This window comes from Schistocerca americana, chromosome 1 (assembly GCF_021461395.2).
Source record: "Schistocerca americana isolate TAMUIC-IGC-003095 chromosome 1, iqSchAmer2.1, whole genome shotgun sequence".
NCBI lineage: Eukaryota > Metazoa > Arthropoda > Insecta > Orthoptera > Acrididae > Schistocerca > Schistocerca americana.
The window spans coordinates 1,261,378,037-1,261,389,180 of NC_060119.1; positions in this window are offsets into that span (position 1 = coordinate 1,261,378,037).

The following is an 11,144-nucleotide window of genomic DNA, read 5'->3' on the forward strand; positions in this document are numbered from 1 at the left end:
GAATATACACTGGGTCTGTACAAGAGAAATAAACTTGAGTACAAAGTTGTAGAAAGAAAAGGGGAAGTGGGTGATTCATTTCCCTACTAAAGCTGCTGCCTTTATTTATTCTATCTGCACTCTTCTAACATTTCCTCTACTACTGTAAGATAGGGTCGACCTTCCCCATGGTTACCACGTGTGCCTCATTCCCTGAAAACAACACTGACAAGTCCGCACTTGGTACCGCACGGGGAATACTAGGGGATACTCAAAAAAGTCAGAATTATTACTTAAAAGTTATATGTTTCCAATTGTTTACAAAGAACCTTGTCCCACTCAAAATACTCTCCATCACAACTAATACATTTGTCCCACCGGTGCTTCAACTGTTCGATACATTTTTTGTAGGCCTCTTTAGAAATGGCTGACAGCTCCTCCCTCGTTTTTTCTTGACTTCTTCAGTGTTGTCTTATCGGCGTCCTTTCATGTCCCTTTTCATGTCCGGAAGTAAGAGAAAGTCGCACGGAGCCAGGACAGGCTAGTAAGGTGCCTGGGGCAGCGGAAACACGCCATTTTTAGCTAAAAACTGTCTAACAGAGACGGCTGTGTGTGCAGGTGGGTTGTCGTGGTGGAAGAACCAGTCTCCTGTATGCCACAAATCGGTTCTTTTTTCACGAACACTGTTGCACAATCTTCTGAAAACTTCCAAATAAAAGCTTTGAATGATGGTATGACCAGGGAGAAGAAACTCTGAACGAACTACGCCCTTAGCATCAAAAAACCAAATCCAGCGTTGTTATGATGTTTGATTTGACTTGACGACATTTTTTTGGACTGGATGACGATGACGTCTTCCATTGGCTTGTCTGTTGCTTTGTTTCTGGGTCGCAACCATAGCACCGTGACTCATCACTAGTAATGATCTTTGACAGAAAAGCTCGATCAGTTCCAAGCTGTTGTTTCAAAGCACGACATATTTCAACTCGATGTTCCTTTCGACTGTCAGTCATAACCCGAGGAACAAACTTGGCAGCAACCCTTGTCATTCCCAAATATTCCGTTAAAATTCGCTGAAGGAGCTCCAAGATAACCCACTAACATCTGACAGCTGACCAACTGTATGTCGACGGTCGGCGAGAACAAGCTCTCGAATTATTTCAATATTTTCGTCAATTAGGGCAGTTGATGGACGGGCAGAGCGAGGTTTGTCATCAATCTAAATTTTTAACCAAGCAAACCAGTCGTACATTTGAGTTTTTCCTGTCATCTTCGTAAGCTGTTTTCAACATTAAAAGTTTGAGCAGCATTATTACCGAGTAGAAAACAAGATTTCACAGCTGCACGGTGTTCACTTAAACTTGCAATTATAAAAACAGTCACTGCAGATGAACAGAACAAGCCAGGCCGACAATGCAGGCGGCACTGAACTGGGAATGAGTTGCGATACACACGCCTAGCGGCAGATGTGTGTGCTACACAGACTTGTTGGGTACCCCCTCGTAAGCAAGAAGAAAACATAAGTAAATTCCAGGGATTTATCTCGAGGTACAACCACGAGGTTTCTCTGGGAAATTGTACCGGCGTGCAGCGCCACAGTTCGCCAGTCTCGCTACACCCAGCAGCGTGACCTGCCTCCGTTACACCTTATCCGAAAACAGCTGATAATAGTTAGTACACACAAACTTTGCTCTTAAAGGTTCAACGTAGTGTTTGATGGTTTAACATAGTCCTGGTTCATTAACATTTTGTCTCCTCGTTGTACAAGCAGATCGAAGTAATGGTGACACTTTCGTTCATTATAGCCTTTGTATAACTTACAGGGTAACGTTATTTGTATGTTAGTTGACATTTAGTCTCTTTTCACTTAGCTATCCCCTAGATTTCACAGTGGGTTAGTCCTCTTTACTAGCCCTTTATTGCTTTTGGCTTTTAGACTTTTACCTTCCGATATTCACCAGTTTTTGCGGTTCAATTTCTTTTTCTATTTATTCCCTTTATTGATCCCTAACTACGCCATAGCCATTCTCCACAATTATCCCCTCTACGTTCCTAATCGATTTCTTTCATTTTCATTAATCTCCTCCTCGTTACTCGTATTTCAATCCCTGGGATAGTTTCCACAATAGAATACTGCAAACAGGTTTGCAGAATACTATTATATTTAAAGGACTGCAGTTCAGAGGAAGGAAACTGAAAGAAAACTGCGAACAGGTTGGGAACCCATGTACGCCTCACGCGTTTGAACTCTCCCACCTTTTGCCGGCCGGAGTGGCCGTGCGATTCTAGGCGCTACAGTCTGGAACCGAGCGACCGCTACGATCGCAGGTTCAAATCCTGCCTCGGGCATGGATGTGTGTGATGTCCTTAGGTTAGTTAGGTTTAATTAGTTCTGAGTTCTAGGCGACTGATGACCTCAGAAGTTAAGTCGCATAGTGCTCAGAGCCATTTGAACCATTTCTCCCACCTTTTGTTGTCCTTGTAAGGCAGGGCGGAGGATCGGACAAAGTTTCGTGGCAATCTCTTTCCCTTGGGGTCGGAACTGCCCCTACTGGCCAAACAATCAACAATGAGCAACGTCATGAGGATGCAGAAGACAATGGGAACCAATGCACTAAAGACACATTATGTGCATCCACAGAATATGTGACCTGCAATTGAAAAAGTGTCATGATGATCTCTCCATTGCCAAAGAATCCCTAATAATACCCCATTCTGATCTCCGGGAGAGGAGCCGCTCTGGGTAGCCGAGCGGTTTTAAGCGCCTTGTCACGGTTCACATCGGAGGTTCGAGTCCTCCCTCGAGTATAGGTGTGTGTTTGTCCTTAGCGTAAGTTAGTTTAAGTTAGATTAAGTAGTGCGTAAGCCTAGGGACCGATGACCCTCGGAGTTTGGTCCCACAGAAGTTACCACAAATTTCCAATTTTCCGGGAGGGGACTGCCAATGGAAAGGTGACCATAAGAAAACCACTGAATGACCAACCAAGGATAACGTTCTACGAGTCGGGGCGTGGTAGTGAAGCTAGAAAATCTGAAAAGGGAAATGCAAAGGCTCAGTCTAGACCAGGGGAGTGAAATGGAAATAAGGCGAGGAATTCTGGTACGATGAGTCTACTATAATAACAACAGCAGCAGAAAATGGTGTAACGAGAGTAGAATTCGTTATGAATAGGAGAGCAGGACAGAGAGCATGTTACTGTGAACAGTTCAGTGTTCTGACCAGAATCGACTGCAAACCAACACCGACAACGATCGTTCAGGGTTACATGTCCACTCTAAGATGAACATGAAGATATATAGCAAGTATATGAGAATATCGTACGGCTGACTCAGTACATAAACGGCGAAGAAAATCTAATAGTTATGTGGGATGGAATGTGGTTGTAGGGGGAAGGAGTAGAAGAAAGGGGTATAGGAGAATATGGGCTTGGTAGTAGGAATAAGATAGGTGAAAGACTAATTGAGTTCTGCAATAAATATCGGCTAGTAATAGCGAATATTCTGTTCAGGAATCACAAGAGCAGGATGTATACTTGGAAAAGACCGGGAGATACGGGAAGATTTCAATTACATCTACATGTACATATATACTCCGCTAGCCAGCAAGCGGTGTGTGGCGGAGGGCACAATTCGCGCCAAAGTCATATTCCCCCCCTCACCCCTCCCCCCCCCCCCCCCCCCCCCTCTGTTTCACTCGCGGATCGCGCGAGGGAAAAACGACTGTCCGAACGCCTCAGTACGAGCTCTAACTTCCCTTACCTTTAAATGATGATCATTGCGTGATTTGAAAGTTGGTGGTAATAATATATGGTCTACAGCCTCGGTGAAGATCGGATTTTGGAATTTAGTGAGCAGCCCCTTCCGTTTAGCGCTCCGTCTATCTGTAAGTGTGTCCCACTTTCTATCAGATTTGTAACGCTCTCGCGATGGCTAAATATACCAGTCACGAATCTTGCCATTCTTCTTTGGAGCTTCTCAATCTCTTGCATCAAACCCAACTGGTAAGGGTCCCATACAGACGAACAATACTCTTAAGACTCGACGAACTAACGTATTGTAAGCAATTTTCTTTGTTGAAGGACTGCATCGCTTCAGGATTCTACCAATAAACCGCAATCTAGAGTTACTTGTGTAATCCGATCATTCCATTTGAGATCATTTCGAATAGTCACATCCAGATACTTGACGGATGTTACCGCTTCCAAAGACTGGGCATTTATTTTGTATTCGTCCATTAATGGGGATTTTTGCCTTGTTATACGCAGTAGGTTACACTTACTAATATTGAGAGATAACTGCGTGCCATTACACCACGCATTTGTTTTCAGCAAATCCTCATTGACTGGTTCACAACTTTCGTGTGATACTACTTTCCTGTAGACTACAGCATCATCGGCAAACAGTCTAATTCCGTTCTCAATACCATCAACCAGATAGTTTATGTAAATCGTAAAAAGCAGAGGACCTAATACGGTGGCCTGGGGCACACCTGAAGTTATGCTTGTTTCTGTTGAAGTCACCCCGTTCAGGACGACATACTGTTCCCGGTCTGTTAGAAAACTTTCTATCGAACCGCATATGTTAATGATAGGACGTAAGCGCGCACTTGTTAGAGCAAGCGACAGTGCGGAACTGAGTCGAACGCCTTTCGAAAGTCGAGAAATATGGCATAAACCTGGGAGCCGGTATCTAGAGCCAGTTGTATATCACGCACAAAGAGGGCCAGCTATGTCTCGCATGACCGCTTTTTTCTAAAACCATGATGGTTTCTGCAGATGAACTTCTCAGAGTCTACAAAGGTCATTATGTCTGAACACAAAATATGTTCCATGATGCTACAACAACTCGATGTCAGTGAAATTGGCCAGTAATTATGTGCATCCGATTTTCTACCCTTTTTGTAGATTGCTATGACCTGGGCCTTCTTCCAGTCCCAAGGAACTTTCCGTCGTTCCAATGATCTCTGATAGATCTCTCGGATAAAAATGGTGCTATACTTGTAGCATAGTCAACATAAAATCTCAGGGGGATACCGTCTGGGCCGGATGCCATTCTGGCGTCTAAAGATCTTAACTGTTTTACAATCCCAGATACACTAAACACTATGTCAGCCATCTTTGCGTTTGTTCGATAATTGAAAGGGGGAATGGTGCTGCAGGGCTCTACCGTAAACGACTTTTTGATAGCTAGGTTTAGAATTTCGGCGTTCTGTTTATCAGCATCAGTTACATTACCCGTACCGTCAGCAAGATAAGGCATGGAATTATTTGTAGCGTTCATAGATTTTACGTACAGCCTAAATTTTTGGGGGTTATTTTTAGAATCTGCCGATAAAATATTGCTTTCAAATTTGTTAAAAAAATCTCTCATTGTCCTTCTGACAGCTGCTTTCATTTCGCATAATTTCTGTTTGTCAGCGGGGCAGTGACTAGGTTTTAAACGACTGTGTAAAATTCTCTGCTTTCTCAGCAACTTCCTAATATGTTTGTTGCACCAAGCTGGATCCTTTCCCTCCCCTATATTAATTTTCCATCTCAGTCGAACCTCTTGTTTGTCGTGTGGCTAGAGGTGGTAGCGACCCAATCTTTCATTTTGATTTTAATGTCAGATAGCATTTCCATTTGCGTGTGGCTCTCTTAGCCATCAGGGTATTGCTCAGACCTCCACTCATTTTATAAACACCACTTACGTGCACGTCACTTACAAAGTCTGTTCAAAAAAATTCCGCAACTTTATCCACAAAATGTTTCTACGCTTACCTTTCACTTATTGTGCGTGGTCTACCTCGATATACTCTCCTCCACAATTGATACAATGTTCTCAACGCCGTTTCCACTTCCTGAAGCATTCTTGGTACGCCTCTTGATATCGTTCCAATCTTCGTCCTTATAACGGGGCTTTCAACTTCGGAAATAAAATGAATTCCGCAGGAGCCAGGGTTGGAGAGTACGGAGGGTGAATCAACACAGCTATTTCGTCTTTTGCGCGACATTCACGCACCAGAAGGGATGACTGTGCAGGTGGATGTTATGTAGTTGGCGGCAACACGGTGCATTCCAAGGCGTTGTGTCAGGATTTCATGACATGATCCAACTGAAATGTTACATTCTTCTGCAGTCTCTCGGATAGTCAGTCAGTCATCGATTGCCCCGCACAGTTTAGTTGACGTTCCAGACATGAGCGTCGACGGTGGACGTCGAAGGGCGTCCTGAACGAGGGTTATCTTTAACTACCGTCTGGCCATTTCTAAACCATGTAAACTATTCGTAACACCGAGTACGGCATAAGCACTCATCACCGTAGGCTCCTTGCGCCATTTGATGGGGGTCTGCAAAGGTTTTCCTTAGTTTCACGGAAAACTTAATGCAGACACGTTCTGCTGTAACTCCGCCATCTGGAAATTCGCCATCGGTGCGGCATAACGTTCAACTCAATAAAGCACGGAACGGTAACTAACAGACATACAACAATGAAACTTCCGGCAGTTACACATTAAAACACATCGGCGATCTTTTACAGAAGCTCGAAATTTAGCGCGGACTTCAATGCGAGATGCCTATAACAATTCCCACAATGAAACTTGTCTCGAAACCTGACAGAAAATCCAAAGTGATTATGGTCGCATGTGAAGTATGTTAGCGGCAAGAAACAATCAATGCCTTCTCTGCGCGAAGATACTGTCGGAGACAGTGCTGCCAAACCAGAGTTATTAAACACAGTCTTCCGAAATGCCTTCACAAAAGAAGACGAAGTAAATATTCCATAATTCGAACCAAGAACAGTTGCCAACATGACTAACGTAGAAGTAGATATCCTCGGAGTAGTGAAGCAACTTACATCACTTAATAAAAGCAAGTCTTCTGGTCCAGACTGTATACCACTTGCGTTCCTTTCGGAGTATGCTGATGCATTAGCTCCATACTTAAAAGTCATATGCAACCGTTGGCTCGACGAAAGATCAGTACCCAAAGACTGGAAAGTTGCACAGGCCACACCAATATCCAAGAAAGGTAGTAGCAGTAATCCACTAAATTACAGGCCCATATCGTTAACGTCGATATGTAGTAGGATATTAGAACATATATTGTGTTCGAACATTATGAATTACCTCCAAGAAAACTGTATATTGACACACAGTCAACATGGGTTTAGAAAACATCGTTTCTGGAATACCTAGCTCTTTATTCACATGAAGTGTTGAGTGCTATTGACAAGGGGTTTCAGATCGATTCCGTATTTCTGGATTTTCGGAAGGCTTTTGACACTGTACCACACAAGCGGCTCGTACTGAAATTGCGTGCTTAGGGAACATCGTCTCAGTTACGTGACTTGATCTTTGATTTCCTGTCAGAGAGGTCACAGTTTGTTGTAATTGATGGAAAGTCATAGAGTAAAACAGAAGTGATTTCTGGCGTTCCCCAAGGTAGTGTTATAGGCCCTTTGCTGTTCCTTATCTGTACAAACGATTTGGGAGACAATCTGAGCAGCCGTATTCGGTTGTTTGCAAATGACGCTGTCGTTTATCGACTAACAAGGACATCAAAACATCAAAACAAACTGAAAAACGATTTAGAAAAAATATCTGAATGGTGCGAAAAGTGGCAGTTAACCCTGAATAACGAAAAGTGTGAGGTTATCCACATGAGTGCTAAAAGGAACTCGTTAAACTTCGGTTACACGATAAATCAGTCTAATCTAAAAGCCGTAAATTCAACTAAATACCTAGGTATTACAATTATGAATAACTTAAATTGGAAGGAACACATAGAAAATGTTGTGGGGAAGGCTAACCAAAGACTGCGTTTCATTAGCAGGACACTTAGAAAATGTAACAGTCCTACTAAGGACACCGCCTACACTACGATTGTCCGTCCTCTTTTAGAATACTGCTGCGCGGAGTGGGATCCCTAGCAGATGGGACTGACGGAGTACATCGAAAAAGTTCATAGAAAGGCAGCACATTTTGTATTAACGCGAAATATGGGAGAGAGCGTCACAGAAATGATACAGGTTTTGGCCTGGAAATCATTAAAAGAAAGGCGTTTCTCGTTGCGACGGAATCTTCTCACGAAATTCCAATCACCAACTTACTCCTCCGAATACGAAAATATTTTGTTGACACCGACCTACGTAGAGAGGAACGATCACCGTGATAAAATTAGGGAAATCAGAGCTCGTACTGAAAGATATAGGTGTTTATTCTTTCTGCGCGGTATACGAGATTGGAATAATAGAGAATTGTGAAGGTGGTTCGATGAAGCCTCTGCCAGGCACTTAAATGTGATTTGTAGAGTATCGATGTAGATGTACATGTAGAACCCGCGTGTTCAGGAATGCCAGCCGCATTTCGATGCAACAGACCATTGGCGCGAAATTGCGAATGTTCCAGAATTTTTTGATCGGACCCCGCGTATGGAAAACACCGACAAAAGCAAGTGACAGAATGGTAGAACATCTGTTAAGACATCAAGGAATAACTTCCATGGTACTACAGAGAGCTGTAGAGGGCAAAAACTGTAGAGGAAGGCAGAGATTGGAATACATCCAGAAAATATTTGAGGACGTGGATTACGAGTGCTACTCTGAGATGAAGAGGTTGACACAGGAGAGGAATTCGTGGCGGGCCGCATCAAACCAGTCAGCAGACTGACGACGCAACAAGAAAAGAAAAATTAGGTACCTCATCACCGACCAACGCCACTGTTAACCATTTATCTGGTGTCGCCTTCCTTATTTCCATCTTAAAATCTGATTCAGACATTCAAGATTATGTCGATAAATCGATTAAATTTTGGAATACAGTGCTATTTTCTGATAAATCGAAGATTAACTTGTTTGGATCTGAGCAAATGCGAAAAGTGTGCAGTAGCCAAATACAGAGCTCTGGTCACATATCCTACCTCCAGTAAAGACATGGGGGAGGAAGCATAATTGTTTGGGAGAGAAGGAGGCGATTAGTGTTCAACGTCCCGTCGACAACGAGGTCATTAGAGACGGAGCACAAGCTGGGATTCGGGAGGGATGAGATAAGAAATCAGCCGTGCCCTTTCAAAGGGACTATCCCGGCATTTGCCTGAAACGATTTAGGGAAATCACGGAAAACCTAAATCAGGATGGCAGGACACGGGTTTGAACCGTCGTCCTCCCGAATGCGAGTCCAGTGTGCTAACCACTGCACCACCCCTCTCGGTAATTGTTTGCGGAAGCATGGCACCTTCTGCTGTTGGTGATTTGACAATTATTGTCGCGGATCATCGTAAGTGTATCGCTGTGTTGAGAGGCCATTTACTTAGCAGTACACAGGAACGGAGTCTTGTTGGTGTCTTTTACTTTCGACAAGACAAACGTACGGCTCTGAGAACTCGTTATTGTGTACTTCTCCAAGAAAGTTTTCCCTCCACCACAAAGCCCTGATCTTAATCCCATAGACCATTCATGGGTACACGTGGATACAAAAGTTCGAAAATGTCGTTCACAGGAAAGCGGCAGTTTCAGACGGTATTGTTAGAGGAACGCTCGAAGATCTCCTCAATTATTACTGCAACTTGGTTCACTCCATGACAAGCCACCGTGGCACAACAACCGAGATAGAAAACTGCTGCGGAAGCAAAGAGAACTTCACAGCAAACATAAACATAACCAACGCCTTGCAGACAAACAAAAATTACGCGAAGCGAAATGTAGTGTGAGGAGGGCTATGCGAGAGGCGTTCAATGAATTCGAAAGTAAAGTTCTATGTACTGGCTTGGCAGAAAATCCTAAGAAATTTTGGTCTTGTGTCAAAGCGATAGGTGGATCAAAACAAAATTTTCAGACACTTTGTGACCAAAATGGTACTGAAACAGAGGATGCAGGCTAAAGGCCGAAATACTAAATGTCTTTTTCCAAAGCTGTTTTACAGAGGAAGACTGCGCTGTAGTTCCTTCTATAGAATGTCGCACAGATTACAAGATGGTACATATCGAAATAGATGACAGAGGGATAGAAAAACAATTAAAATCGCTCAAAAGAGGAAAGGCCGCTGGACCTGATGGGATACAGGTTCGATTTTACCCAGAGTACGTGAAGGAACTTGCCCCCCTTCTTGCAGCGGTGTACCGTAGGTCTCTAGAAGAGCATAGCGTTCCAGAAGATTGGAAAAGGGCACAGGTCATCCCCGTTTTCAAGAACGGACGTCGAACAGATGTACAGAACTGTAGACTTATATCTCTAACGTCGATCAGTTGTAGAATTTTGGAACACGTATTATGTTCGAGTATAATGGCTTTTCTGGAGACTAGAAATCTACTCTGTAGGAATCAGCTTGGGTTTCAAAAAAGACGATCGTGTGAAACCCTGCTCACGCTATTCGCCCACGAGACTCAGAGGGCCATAGACACGAGTTCTCAGGTAGATATCGTGTTTCCTGACTTCCGCAAGGCGTTTGATACAGTTCCGCACAGTCGATTAATGAACGAAGTAAGAGCATATGGAGTATCAGACCAAGTGTTTGATTGGATTGAAGAGTTCCTAGATAACAGAACGCAGTATGCCATTCTCGATGGAGAGAAGTCTTCCGAAGTAGTGTGCTGCAGGGGAGTGTCGTAGGACCGTTGCTATTCACAATATACATAAATGACCTTATGGATGACATCGGAAGTTCACTGAGGCTTTTTGCGGATGATGCTATGGTACATCGAGAGGTTGTAAGAATGGAAAATTGTTCTGAAATGCAAGAGGATCTGCAACGAATTGACGCATGGTGCGGGGAATGACAATTGAATCTCAATGTAGACAAGTGTAATGTGCTGCGAATACATAGAAAGAAAGATTCTTTATCATTTAGCTAGAATATAGCAGATCGGCAACTGGAAGCAGTTAATTCCATAAATTATCTGGGAGTACGCATTAGGAGTGATTTAAAATGGAATGGCCATATAAAATTAATCATCGGTAAAGCAGATGCCAGACTGAGATTCAGTGGAAGAATCCTAAGGAAATGCAATCCGAAAACAAAGGAAGTAGGTTACAGTACACTCGTTCGCCCACTGCTTGAATACTGCTAGCCAGTGTGGGATGCGTACCGGATGGGGTTGATAGAAGAGATAGAGAAGATCCAACGGAGAGCAGCGCGCTTCGTTACAGGATCACTTAGTAATCGCGAAAGCGTTACGGTGATGATAGAT